A 14,236-nucleotide genomic window follows, 5' to 3' on the forward strand; every position below is an offset into this window, starting at 1 on the left:
TTGTCTTCTTCTAGCTTTTGAATTTGTTTCCTCTTGTTTCTCTAATTCTTTTCATTGTGATGTTAGGGTGTCTATTTTAGATCTTTCCTGCTTTCTCTTATGGGCATTTAGTGCTATACATTTCCTTCTATACACTGCATTAAATGTGTCGCAGAGATTCTGGTACATTGTGTCTTTGTTCTCATTGGTTTCAAAGAACATCTTTATTTCTGCCTTAAATTTTGTGGTTTGCCCTTAGTCATTCAGGAGTAGGTTGTTCAGTTTCCATGTAGTTGTGCAGTTTTTACTCAGTTTCTTATGTCTGAGTTCTCATTTGATCACACTATAGTTTGAGAGACTGTTTGTTATGATTTCCATTCTTTTGCATTTGCTAAGGAGTGTTTTACTTCCAATTATGTGGTCAGTTTTAGAATAAGTGTGATGTGGTGCTGAGAAGAATGTATATTCTATTGATTTGGGGTGGAGAGTTTGGTAGATGTCTATTAGGTCCACATGGTTCAGAGGTGAGTTTAAGTCCTGGATATCCATGTTAATTTTCTGTCTCATTGATCTGGCTAATATTGACAATGGGTTGTTAAAGTCTCCCACTGTTATTGTGTGGGAGTCTAAGTCTCTTTGTAGATCTCTAAGAACTTACTTTATGAATCTAGGTGCTCCTGTATTGGTGCATATATATTTGGGCTAGTTAGCTCTCCCTGTTGCATTGATGCCTTACCATTATGTAATGGTAATTTGTCTCTTTTGAACTTTGTTGGTTTAAAGTCTGTTTTATCAGAGACTAGGGTTGCAACCTCTGCTTTTTTTTACTTTTCCTTTGCTTGGTAAATATTCCTCCATCCCTTATTTTGTCTATGTGTGTCTTTGCACATGAGATGGGTCTCCTGAATACAGCACACCAATGGGTTTTGACTCTTTATCCAATTTTCCAGTCTGTGTCTTTTAATTGGAGCATTTAGCTCATTTACACTTAAGATTAGTACTGTTATGTGTGAATTTGATCCTGCCGTTATGATGCTAGCTGATTATTTTACCCAGGGGTTGATGCAGTTTCTTCATAGTCACAATGGTCTTTACATATTGGTATGTTTTTCAGTGGCTGGTACTGGTTGTTCATTTCCATGTTCAGTGCTTCCTTCAGGGGGTCAGTGGTAAAAAAAAGAAAAAAGAAAAAACTCTCAGAATTTGCTTGTCTATAAAAGATTTTATTTTTCCTTTGCTTACAAAGCTTAGTTTGGCTGGATATGAAATTCTGGTTTGAAAATTCTCTTCTTTAAGAATGTTAATATCGGCCCCTCACTCTGTTCTGTCTTGTAGGGTTTCCTCTGAGAGATCCATTGTTAGTCTGATGGGTTTCCCTTTGTGGGTAACCTGACTTTTCTCTCTGACTGCCCTTAACATTTTTTTCTTCCTTTAAACCTTGGTTAATCCGATGATTATGTTTCTTTGGGTTGCTCTTCTCGAGGAGTATCTTTGTAGTGTTCTCTGTATTTCCTGAATTTGAATGTTGGCCTGCCTTGCTAGGCTGGGGAAGTTCTCCTGGATAATATCCTGAAGAGTGTTTTCCAACTTGGTTCCATTCTTCCCAATAATTTCAGGTACACCAATCAAATGTAGATTTGGTCTTTTCACATAGTCTTATCTTTCTTGGAGGTTTTGTTCATTTCTTTTCACTCTTTTTTCTTTAACCTAATCTTCTCGCTTTATTTCATTGAGTTGATCTTCAATATGTGATATCCTTTCTTCCCCTTGATCAATTTGGCTATTGATACTTGTGTATGCTTCACGAAGTTCTTGTGCTGTGTTTTTCAGCTCCATCAGGTCATTTATGTTCTTCTCTAAATTGGTTATTCTAGTTAGCAATTCATCGAACCTTTTTTGAAGATTCTTAGCTTCCTTGCATTGGGTTAGAACATGCTCCTTTAGCTCGGAGGAGTTTGTTATTATGCACCTTCTGAAGCCTACTTCTGTCAATTTGTCAAACTCATTCTGCATCCAGTTTTGTTCCCTTTCTGGTGAGGAGTTGCAATCATTTGGAGGGGAAGAGGCCTTCTGGTTTTTGGACATTTCAGCCTTTTAATGCTGGTTTCTCCCCATCTTCATGGATTTATCTACCTTTGATCTTTGAAGTCAGTGACCTTCGGAGCGGATCTCCAAATGGACATCCTGTTTGTTGATGTTGATACTGTTCCTTTCTGTTTGCTATTTTTCCTTCTAACAGTCAGGCCCCTCTGCTGCAGGTCTGCTGTAATTTGCTGGAGGTCTACTCCAGACCCTGTTTGCCTGGGTATCACCAGTGGAGGCTGTAGAACAGCAACAATTGCTACCTGTTGCTTCCTCTGGAAGTTTTGTCCCAGAGGGGCACCCGCTGGATGTCAGCCAGTGCTCTCCTGTATGAGGTGTCTGTTGGTCCCTACTGGGAGGTGTCTCCCAATCAGGAGGCACTAGGGTCAGGGACCACTTAAGGAGGCAGTCTGTCCCTTATCAGAGCTCGGCCGCTGTGCTGGGAGATAGGCTGCTCTCTTCAGAACTACCAGGCAGGAATGTTTAAGTCTGTTGAAGCTGCACCCACAACCGCCCCTTTCCCCAGGTGCTCCGTCCCAGGGAATTGGGGGTTTTATCTATAAGTCCCTGACTGGAGCTGCTGCCTTTCCTTTAGAGATGCCTTGCCTAGAGAGGAGGGACTCTGGAGAGCCAGTCTGGCCACAGCTGCCTTGCTGAGCTGCAGTGGGCTACACCCAGTTCAAGCATGAAAACAAAACAAAACTCCTGGGGCTAGCTCAGTGTCTGCCCAAATGACTGCCCAGTTTTGTGCTGGAACCCCAGGACCCTGGTGACTTAGGCACTGGAGGGAATCTCCTGGTCTGCAGGTTGCGAAGATCATGGGAAAAGCGCTGTATCTGGGCTGGAGTTCAAGGTACAGTCCCTAATGGCTTCCTTTGGCTGGAAGAGGGAATTCCCCAACCCCTTGCACTTCCTGGGTGAGTGATGCCACATTGCCTCCTTGGACCGCACCCGCTGTACAACAAATCCCAATGAGATGAACCGGCTACCTCAGTTGGAAATGCAGAAATTACCCACCTTCTGCATCGATCTCGCAGGGAGTTGCAGACTGGAGCTGTTCTTATTCGGCCATCTTGCCAGCAATCCTTGGAATCAATATCCAGAACTAACTTCTAATGATTAAAATATTGTTTACAATGTTAGTTATCCAGATTAATTAGCCATCTATATAATTTTTTGTTTTTAGGAATTAATCATAATAAAGAAATGCAGAATGTATTAGTCCATTCTCACACTGCTATGCAGAAATACCCAAGACTGGGTAATTTATAAAGAAAAGAGGCTTACTTGACTCACAGTTCTGCATTGCTAGTGAGGCCTCAGGAAACTCTATATTATTGTGGAAGGCAAAGGACAAACAGACACCTTCTTCACAGAGCAGCAGGATGGAGTGGTGCAAGCAGGGGAAATGACAGATACTGATAAAACCATCAGATGGCATGAGAGTCACTCATTGATGGAACATTTGGGTTGGTTCCAAATCTTTGCTATTGTGAATAGTGTTGCAATAATCATGTGTGCATGTGTTTTTATAGTAGAATAATTTATAATCCTTTGGGAATATACCCAGTAATGGGATTTCTGGGTCAAATGTTATTTCTGGTTCTAGATCCTTGAGGAGTTGCCACACTGTCTTTCACAATGGTTGAACTAATTTACACTCCCACCAACAGTGTAAAAGCTTTCTTATTTCTCTACACCCCCTCCAGCATCTGTTGTTTCCTGACTTTTAATGATCGCCATTCTGACTGGCGTGAGATGGCATCTCATTGTGATTTTGATTTGCATTTCTCTAATAAACAGTGATGATGAGCTTTTTAAAATATATTTGTGGGCCCCATAAATGTCTTATTTTGAAAAGTGTTCATATCCTTCACCCACATTTTGATGTTTTTTTTTTTTTCTTGTAAATTTGTTTAAGTACCTGGTAGATTCTGGATATTCTACCTTTGTTGGGTAGATTGCAAAATTTTTCTCCCATTCTGTAGGTGGCCTGTTCATTCTGATGATACTTTCTTTTACTGTGCAGAAGCCCTTTAATATAATTAGATCCAACTTGTCTATTTTGACTTTTGTTGCCATTGCCTTTGGTGTTTTAGTCATGAAGTCTTTGCCCATACCTATGTCCTGAATGGTATTGCTTAGGATTTCTAGGGATTTTATGGTTTTAAGTCTTACGTTTAAGTCTTTAATCCACCTTGAGTTAATTTTTGTATAAGGTGTAAGGAAAGGGTCCACATTCAGTTTTCTGCATATGGTTAGCCAGTTTCCCAACATCATTTATTAAAGAATCCTTTCCCTATTGCTTATTTTTGTTAAGTTTTTCAAAGATAAGATGGCTGTAGACGTGTGGCATTATTTTGGAAGCCTTTGTTTTGTTCCATTGATATATATATATATACATATATATATGTGTGTGTGTATATATATATACACACACATATATATATGTATATATATATCTGTTTTGGTACCAGGATCATGCTGTTTTGGTTACCATAGCTTTGTAGTGTAGTTTGCAGTGGGGTAGCGTGATGCCTCCAGCTTTATTCTTTTTGCTTAGAATTTCCTTGGCCATACAGGCTCTTTTTTGGTTTCATATGAAATTTAAAGTAATTTTTTCTAATTCTGTGAAGAAAGTCAATGGTAGCCTTATGGGGATAGCATTGAATCTATAAATTACTTTGGGCAGTATGGCCATATTCACAATGTTGATTCTTCCTAACCATGAGCATAAAATGTTTTTCCATTTGTTTGTATCCTTTTATTTCTTTGAGCAGTGATTTGTAGTTCTCCTTGAAGAAGTCCTTCACATCCCTTGTAAGTTGAATTCCTGGATATTTTATTCACTTTGTAGCAATGGTGAATGGGAGTTCACTCATGATTTGGCTCTCTGTTTGTCTATTATTGATATATAGCAAGACTTGTGATTTTTGCACATTGATTTTGTATCCTGAAACTTTGCTGCAGTTGCTTATGAGCTTAATAAGATTTTGGGCTGAGACGATGGAGTTTTCTAAATATACAATCATGTCAACTGCAAACGGAGATAATTTGACTTCCTCTCTTCCTAATTGCATACCCTTTATTTCTTTCTCTTGCCTGATTACCCTGGCCAGAACTTCCAATACTATGTTGAATAGGAATGGTGAAAGAGGGCATCCTTGTCTCGTGCTGGTTTTCAAAGGGAGTATTTCCAGTTTTTGCCCATTCAGTATGATATTGGTAGTGGGTTTGTCATAAATAGCTCATTATTTTGAGATACATTCCATCAATACCTAGTTTATTGAGAGCTCTTAGCATTAAGAGTTGTTGAATTTTGTCAAAGGCCTTTTCTGTTTCTATTGAGATAATCATGTGGTTTTTGTCATTGGTTCTGTTTATGTGATGGATTATGTATATTAATTTGTGTATGTTGAACCAGCCTTGCATCCTAGGGATGAAGCTGAGTTGATTGTGGTGGATAAACTTTTTGATGTGTTGCTGGATTCAGTTTGCCAGTATTTTATTGAGGATTTTCACATCGATGTTCATCAGGGATATTGGCCTGAAATTTTCTTTTTCTGTTGTGTCTCTGCCAGGTTTTGGTATGAAGATGATGCTGGTCTCATAAAGTGAGTTAGGGAGGATCCCTGTTTTTCAATTGTTTGGAATAGTTTCAGAAGGAATGGTACCAGCCCCTCTTTGTACCTCTGGTAGAATTTAGCTGTGATTCTATCTGGTTTAGGGCTTTTTGTTGTTGTTGTTTGGCAGGCTATTTATTGCTGCCTCCATTTCAGAACTTGTTATTGGTCTATTCAGGGATTCGACTTCTTCCTGGTTGAGTCTTGGGAGGGTGCATGTACCCAGGAATTTATCCATTTCTTCTAGATTTTCTAGTTTATTTGCATAGAGGTGTTCATAGTATTCTGTGATGGTAGTTTGTATTCCTGTGGGATCAGTGGTGATATCCCCTTTATCATTTTTTATTGTGTCTATTTGACTCTTCTCTCTTTTCTTCTTTATTAGTCTTGCTAGTGATCTATCTATTTTGTTAATCTTTTCAAAAAACCGGGTCCTGGATTCATTGATGTTTTTGAAGGGTTTTTCAGGTCTCTACATCAGAGTTCTGCTCTGATCTTAGTTATTTTTTGTCTTCTGCTAGCTTTTGAATTTGTTTGCTCTTGCCTTCCTAGTCCTTTTGATCGTGATGCTAGGATTTCAATTTTAGATATCTCCTGCTTTCTCCTGTGAGCATTTAGTGCTATACATTTCCCTGTAAACACTGCTCTAGCTGTGTCCCAGAGATCCTACTACATTGTTTCTTTGTTCTCATTGGTTTCAAAGAACATCTTTATTTCTGCCTTAAATTTTGTTATTTACCCAGTAGTCATTCAGGAGCAGTTGTTCAGTTTCCATGTAATTGTGTGGTTTTGAGTGAGTTTCATAATCCTGAGTTCTAATTTGATTCCACTGTTATTGGAGAGGCTGTTTGTTATGATTTCCATTTTTTTGCATTTGCTGAGGAGTGTTTTACTTCCAATTATGTGGTTGATTTTAGATTAAGTGAGATGTGGTGCTGAGAAGAATGTATATTCCATTGATTTGGGGTGGAGAGTTCTCTAGATGTCTATTAGGTCCACTTGGTCCAGAGGTGAGTTTATGTCCTAAGTATTCTTGTCAATTTTCTGTCTTATTTATCTGTCTAATAATGACAGTGGGGTGTTACAATCTCCCACCATGATTGTGTGGGAGTCTAAGTCTCTTTGTAGGTCTCTAAGAACTTGCTTTATGAATCTTGGTGTTCCTGTATTGGGTGGATATATATTTAGGCTAGTTAACTCTTCCTGTTGCATTGATCATGTTACCATTATGTAATGCCTATCGTCTTTTTTGATCTTTGTTGGTTTAAAGTCTGTTTTACCAGAGACTAGGATTGCAACCCCTGCTTTTTTTTTCTTTTACTTTCCATTTGCTTTGTAAATATTCCTTCATCCCTTTATTTTGAGCCTATGTGTGTCTTTGCCCATGAGATGGGTCTCCTGAATACAGCACACCATAGGGTCCGCACTCTTTATCCAATTTTCCAGTCTGTGTCTTTTAACTGGGGAATTTAGCCTCTTTACATCTAAGGTTGATATTGCTATGTTTGTATTTGATCTTGTCATTATGATGCTAGCTGATTATTTTGCCCGTTAGTTGATGCAGTTTCTTCATAGTGTCAATGGCCTTTACAATTTGGTATGATTTTGTAGTGGCTGATACCAGTTTTTTCTTTCCATATTTAGTGCTTTTTTCAGGAGTTTTTGTAAGGCAAACCTAGTGGTGACAAAATCTCTCAGTACTTGCTTGTCTGTAAAGAATTTTATTTCTCTTTCACTTATGAAACTTAGTTTGGCTGGATATGAAAGTCTAGGTTGAAAATTCTTTTCTTTAAGAATGTTGAATATTGGCCCCCACTGTCTTCTGGTTGTAGGTTTTCTGCAGAGAGATCTGGTGTTAGTCTCATAAGCTTCTTTTTGTGGGTAACCCAAACTTTCTGGCTGCTTTTGTCATTTTTTCTTTCATTTCAACCTTGGTGAATCTGACAATTATGTGTCTTAGGGTTGCTCTTCTCAAGGAGTATCTTTGTGGTGTTCTCTGTATTTCCTGAATTTGAATGTTGGCCTGCCTTCCTAGGTTGGGGAGGTTCTCTTGGATAATATCCTAAAGAGTATTTTTCAATTTGGTTCCATTCTCCCCATCACTTTCAGGTACACCAATCAAACATAGATTTGGTCTTTCCACATAGTCCCATATTTCTTGAAGGCTTTGCTCATTCCTTTCCATTCTTTTTTCTCTAATCTTGTCTTCACTCTTTATTTCATTGAGTTGATCTTCAATCTGTGATATCCTTTCTTCTGCTTGATAGATTCAGCTATTTATACTTGTGTATGCTTCACAAAGTTCTTGTGTTGTGTTTTTCAGCTTCTTCAGGTCTTTTATATTCGTCTGTAAACTGATGTTCTAGTTAGCAATTCCTTTATGTTTTTTCCAATGTCCTTAGCTTCCTTGCATTGGGATAGAACTTGCTCTTTTAGCTCAAAAGAGTTAATTACATCACACCTTCTGAAGCCTACTACTGTCAATTCATCAAACTCATTCTCCATCCAATGAATGGAACAAATCCATTCTCCATTGTTCCCTTTCTGGCGAGTTGTGATCCTTTGGAGAAGAGGCCTTCTGCTTTTTGGAGCCTTCAGCCTTTTGTGCTGGTTTCTCCCCAGCTTTATGGATTTATCTACCTTTGGTCTGTGATGTTGGTGACCTTCAGATGGGGTCTTTGAGTGGACGTACTCTTCCTTTCTGTTTATTTTTCCTTCTAATAGTCAGGTCCCTCTGCTGCAGGTCTGCTGGAGTTTGATGGAGGTCCACTCCAGACCCTGTTTGCCTGGTTGTCAGCAGCAGTGGCTATAGAACAGCAAATATTGCTGACTGTTGCTTTTTCTGGAGACTTTGCCCCAGGGAGGTACCTGACAGTTGCCAGCCGGAGCTCTTCTGTATGAGGTGTCTGTTGGTCCCTACTGGGAGGTGTCTCCCAATCTTGAGGCATGGGGTCAGGGACCCACTTGAGGAGGCAGTCTGTCCCTTTGCTGAGCTTGAGCACTGCACTGGGAGATCTGCTGCTCTGTTCCGAGTCAGCAGGCAGGAATGTTTGAGTCTGCTGAATCTGTGCCCACAGCTGCCCCTTCCTTCAGATGCTCTCTCCCAGAGAGATGGTAATTTTATCTATAAGCCCCTGACTGGAGCTGCTGTCTTTCTTTCAGAGATCCCCTGCCCAGAGAGGAGGAATCTAGAGAGGCAGTCTGGCTACAGTGGCTTTGCTGAGCTGTGGTGGCTCCACCCAGTTTAAACTTTCTGGTCACGTTGTTTACACTGTGAAGGAAAAACTGCCTACTCAAGTCTTAGTAATGGTGTATGCACCACCCCCCACCAAGCTCAACCATCCCAGGTTGATATCAGACTGCTGTGCTGGCAGTGAGATTTTCAAGCCAGTGGATCTTATCTAGCTGTCCTCCAAGGGGGTGGGATCTGCTAAGCTAGACCACTTGGCTCCCTGGCTTCAGCTTCCTTTCCAGGGGAGTGAACAGTTCTGTCTCGCTGGCATTCCCAATGCTACTGGAGTATGAAAAACAATTCCTGCAGCTAGCTTGGTGTCTGCCTAAATGGCTTCCCAGTTTTGTGCTTAAAATCCAGGGCCCTGGTGGTGTAGGCACCCAAGGGAGTCTCCTGGTTTGCAGGTTGCAAAAACCATAGGAAAAGCATAGTATCTGGGCTGAAATGCACTATTCCTCCAGGGACAGTGTCTCATGGCTTCCCTTGGCTAGGGGAGGGAGTTCCTGACCCCTTGCACTTCCTGGGTGAGGCAATGCCCCACCCTGCTTTGGCTCACCCTCCAAACCAGTTTCAGTGAGATGAACCAGGTACCTCAGTTGGAAATGCAGAAATCACCCACCTTTTGTGTTGATCTTGCTGGGAGCTGCAGACCAGAGCTGTAACTATTTGGCCGTCTTGCCAGCCACACAGTCCCCCAAATTCTTAGGTCTCTCTAGCATTAACCAAAAATCCAAGTTCAAAGTCTTGCCTGAGTCAAGGCAAGTCCATTTTGTTTATGAGTTTGTAAAATCAAAAGCAAGTTAGATACTTTCTAGTTACAATGAGGGTACAGACATTGGGTTAATATACCCATTCCAAATGGGAGAAATTTGCCAAAATGAAGGGGCTTTAGGCCTCATGCAAGCTCCAAATCCAGCAGGGCAGTAAGATCTTAATGCACCAAAATGATCTCTGACTCCATGTCTCACATCCAGGTCATGGTGATGTAAGACGTTTTTTCCCAAGACCTCAGACTTCTCACCTCTGTGACTGTGCAAGGTAGAGCTGCCCTCTCAGATGCTTTCATGGGCTGGCATTGAGTGTCTGAAGCTTTTCCAGTCACACAGTTCTACCATTCTGGGGTCTGGAAGACTGTGGCCCTCTTCTTACATCTCTACTGGGCAGTGCCCCATTGGGAATCCTGTTTAGAGGCTTCAACCCCACATTTCCCTTCTGTACTGCTCTAGCAGAGGTTCACTATGAGGGCTTTGCTTCTGCAGCAAACTTCTGCCTGGACATCCAAGCATTTCTATACATCCTCTGAAGTCTAGTTGGAGGTTCCCAAACCTCAGTTCTTGACTTCTGTGTACCTGCAGACATAACACTATGTATAAGCCACCAAGGCTTGGGGCTTGTACCCTCTGAAGAAATGGCCTGATCTGTACATTGGTCCCTTTTAGCCATGGCTGGGGCACAGGGCACCAAGTCCCAAGACTGCATAAAGGAGCAAACCCCTGGGCCCGGCCCGTGAAACCATTTCTCCCTCCTAGGCCCCTAGGGCCTGTGATGGGAGGGGCTGCCATGAAGATCTCTAATATGTCCCTGGAGACATTTTTACTCATTGTCTTGGTCGTTAACATTTGCCTCCTAGTTACTTATGCAAATTTCTGCAGCCAGTTTGAATTTCTTCTCAGAAAATGGGTTTTTCTTTTCAATCACATCATCAGGCAGCAAATGTTTTAAACTTTTATGCTCTGCTTCCCTTTTAAATATAAGTTACAATTCCAAACCAACTCTGTGAATGTCTAAAACTGAATACCTGTAAGAGCACCCAGTCACATCTTGAATGCTTTGCTGCTTAGAAATTTCTTCCACCAGATATTCTCAATTCTCTATTTTAAGGTGAAAGTTCCACAGATCTCTAGGGCAGGGGCAAAATGCTGCCAGTCTCTTTGCTAAAGCACAGCAAAGGTCACCTTTATTCCAGTTCCCAAAAAGTTCCTCATCTCCATCTTAGACTACCTCAGCCTGGATTTCATTGTCCATGTCACTATCAGCATTTTGCTCACAGCCATTCCACAAGTCTCTGGGAATTTTCAAACCTTCCCACATCTTCCCCTCTTCTTCTGAACCCTCCAAACTGTTTCAACCTCTGCCTGTTACCCAGTTCTAAAGCCGCTTCCACATTTTCAGGTATCTTTATGGCAGCACTCCACTCCTGATACCAATTTACTGTATTACTCTGTTCATACATTGCTGTGAAGAAATACCCAAGGCTGGGTCACTTATAAAGGAAAGAGGCTTAATTGACACAGTTCCACCTTGCTGGGGATGCCACAGGAAATTTACAATCATGGCAGAAGGCAAAGGAGAAACAAATGCCTTCTTCACAGTGTGCCAGGATGGAGTGAGTACAAGCAGGTAAAATGACAGATGCTTGTAAAACCATCAGATCTCATGAGACTCATTTACTATCATGAGAACATCATGGGGAAACAACCCCATCATCCAAGTGCCTCTGCCTGGTCCTGCCCTTGATGCATGGAGATTGTGGGAATTAGGGGAATTACAATTCACGATGAGATTTTGGAGTGGGGACACAGCAAAACCATATCAGGGAGTTATAAATAGATACTGACATACACTTAACCAGGTGTTTGAAAATGGAAATGAAAGTGGAAAGGACAGTCTGGAAATATTGCAAAAGACAAGGGAGAAAATAAAGAAAAACAGGACAATTGAATACTGGGTAATTTTCTTGGACATTTCATAGACCAATAAAATGAGCAAAATCTTCTCAACTATATACAAGTGCTTCCTAGTGGTGGTGGCAGAGTCAAGTTAGTGTTGTCTTTTTAAACCAAAACAAACAAAATACACACACACACACACACACATTTAAAGGAACAAAAAAAAAATATGCTTACCTGAAACTGGCTGATTAGCTGCATCATGGATTGGATACACTGGAAAATTAATAATTTTTAATTTTGCTAGTCTAGCAGAACCTGAGAGAGACTGATCCAAGCCCATTTACATCAGGTGAATTGCTAACCAAATACAAATTACTAATTACATAAAATTAAGATGTTCTGGTGCCTAGAAAGTGTATATTTAATTTTACTAATACTTTAGAATGTAAAAGCCTATAGATAGTTCCTGCTTGAATGTCATGGGCCCATATCATTTGTGGATTCATAGGCCACGGTAGGCAAACTACAGCTTGCAAGACACATTTGGCTAGACACTTGATTTTGTAAATAAAGTTTTATTAAAACACAACAACACCTATTCATTTCCTTATTATCTATGGCTGCTTTTGTGTTACAAATGTAGAATTGGCTAGTTGTGTCAGAGACCCTATTGCCCAACAAGTGTAAAGTATTTGCTATTTGGCCCATTACAGGAAATGTTTTCCAATCCTGGTCTAGTCTCCTGCTACTCAAAGTGTTGTCCATGAACCAGAGACCTTGTTGGAAATGCAATATCTAATACCCTAACACAGAGCTACTTCATTAGTACCTTTGTTTTAACAAAATCCACAGGTGATACACATGAAGTATGTGAAGTTGTGATCTAGAACACTGTCTAGATCTTAGTATAATCCAGCAAGTATTTGTTCAATGAGTCAATATCTAGATCAATATGTAACTATTGAACTTCAACAATACATTTTTGTTTAATATGTATGATGCACCTGGATCTTGCATACATCTAGAAAGAAGTCAAAGAAATGACTCTTGTCCTTGAGGACTTTAAAATTTACTTGAGACAAATAAAAATTGCAGATGTAGAACTATTAAAGAATATCATAATAGAGCACATCATAATATGCTGATTGTATTTTGCAGATGGTAAGTGATGAAAGAGAAACATGTTGGATTCTGAAAGGAATAAGAAAATGTCTCAGATATGAATGGCTTTGGACTGATTAGTGTGGTGTCTCAGATATGGTTCATAAATAAAAAACTGAGGAGTGAAATATCCCTTAGTTTATCTAAGGGCTTTTTGCATTGCGAAGAAGAAATGGAATATGCTCAGACAAATGGTTCCAAGGCTCTTAGTGAAGCAGATAAATGCATGAGCACATGCGTTTTTATAGCAAGTAAATTAGGCTGTAAATCAAGGAACAAAAGATAGAACTGCATATTCCTGCAGTTAAAATGTGGCAAGAAATACCTGAACAACCTCCGATGAGATAATTGATAATGTCACGGTGAATTAAATATCTACAGTAGGATTAGCTATGGTAAACCTCATCTTTTCCCATGTTAAATGCCAATTTCCTAAGAAAAGGCAATTACAAAGTTGCAATCCTGCTGCCTTTTGTTTTTGTCATTGAGCTGTTTGTAAGCACTTAATTTAGTGGCTTGATTTTTTTTTTTTCTTCTCAGAATAAATAGAATTTCTCAGAATACTCAGATGCACTTTTAATTCTCTGATGACTCTCTTCTACTCAACACAATTAATCATATTCAAGGAAAATGGAAAACCCAATCTTTAGATAAAGAGGCCCCCAACAATCTATTTGTTTTGCATTTTTTTGAGACTAAATTTTTCATTTACAGTCTCAAAATAAAAGGCCACTGCTCAGTTTGGCCTCTAACTGGCTTTATGAATTGAGAAAAAAGGAAACCTTTCTTTTGTTGCTTTTATAATCATGGTGGCAGAAAAGAGCCATAGGGCTACAGAAAACAAGGAAAAGTGGATTCTTTAAGTTCCTCCTATAGAATTGACAGTTTCAATGTGTTTGACTCGCAGACTTCCATGTCCTGAAATTTAACATTCCAAGGTTCTCAATGGTACCTATTCTCTCTATATTCTATAGTTTTATCTAGTACACTAGGGCTGAGGCCTAAGGGAAAGGGGTACAAGGAAAAGGCGTGCATATCAATTTGTAAATAAGAAGTGTGTTTTTATGTTGTGAGTATTAGAATTGGAACAGGGGCGTCATGATGTCAACAGGTTTCAACTTCACGTATCCCTAAACATTGCTCAAAGTATGTGTTTGTGATGTTGGACGGTGGGGGGTTGAACATCATGGTCTGAGACTCCTACTTCATTTCTGTTTTTGATCCCTCCACCACCACTTTCCATTCAGAGGGGATAGCGTCAATTTTACTATTAATATGAGAAATTTAGAATCTTGAATAGGTGAGGAAGTTCAAGAGATCTTGTGTCACTCATACTGGTATTTCTTGTCCTCCCTTTTTGAAACCTGGAGAATGAATGGATTGAATAGACTGGAGGAGTTATAGCTCCTTGTGAGTTTCCTATCCCACCAAAAGCAGGGTTTGAGTATTTTGGGTGCTGACTTAGAGTTTGATAGCGTAGCGTCATG

The sequence above is a fragment of the Trachypithecus francoisi genome, unplaced genomic scaffold (genome assembly GCF_009764315.1).
Source record: "Trachypithecus francoisi isolate TF-2019V2 unplaced genomic scaffold, Tfra_2.0 Lachesis_group0, whole genome shotgun sequence".
Taxonomy (NCBI): domain Eukaryota; kingdom Metazoa; phylum Chordata; class Mammalia; order Primates; family Cercopithecidae; genus Trachypithecus; species Trachypithecus francoisi.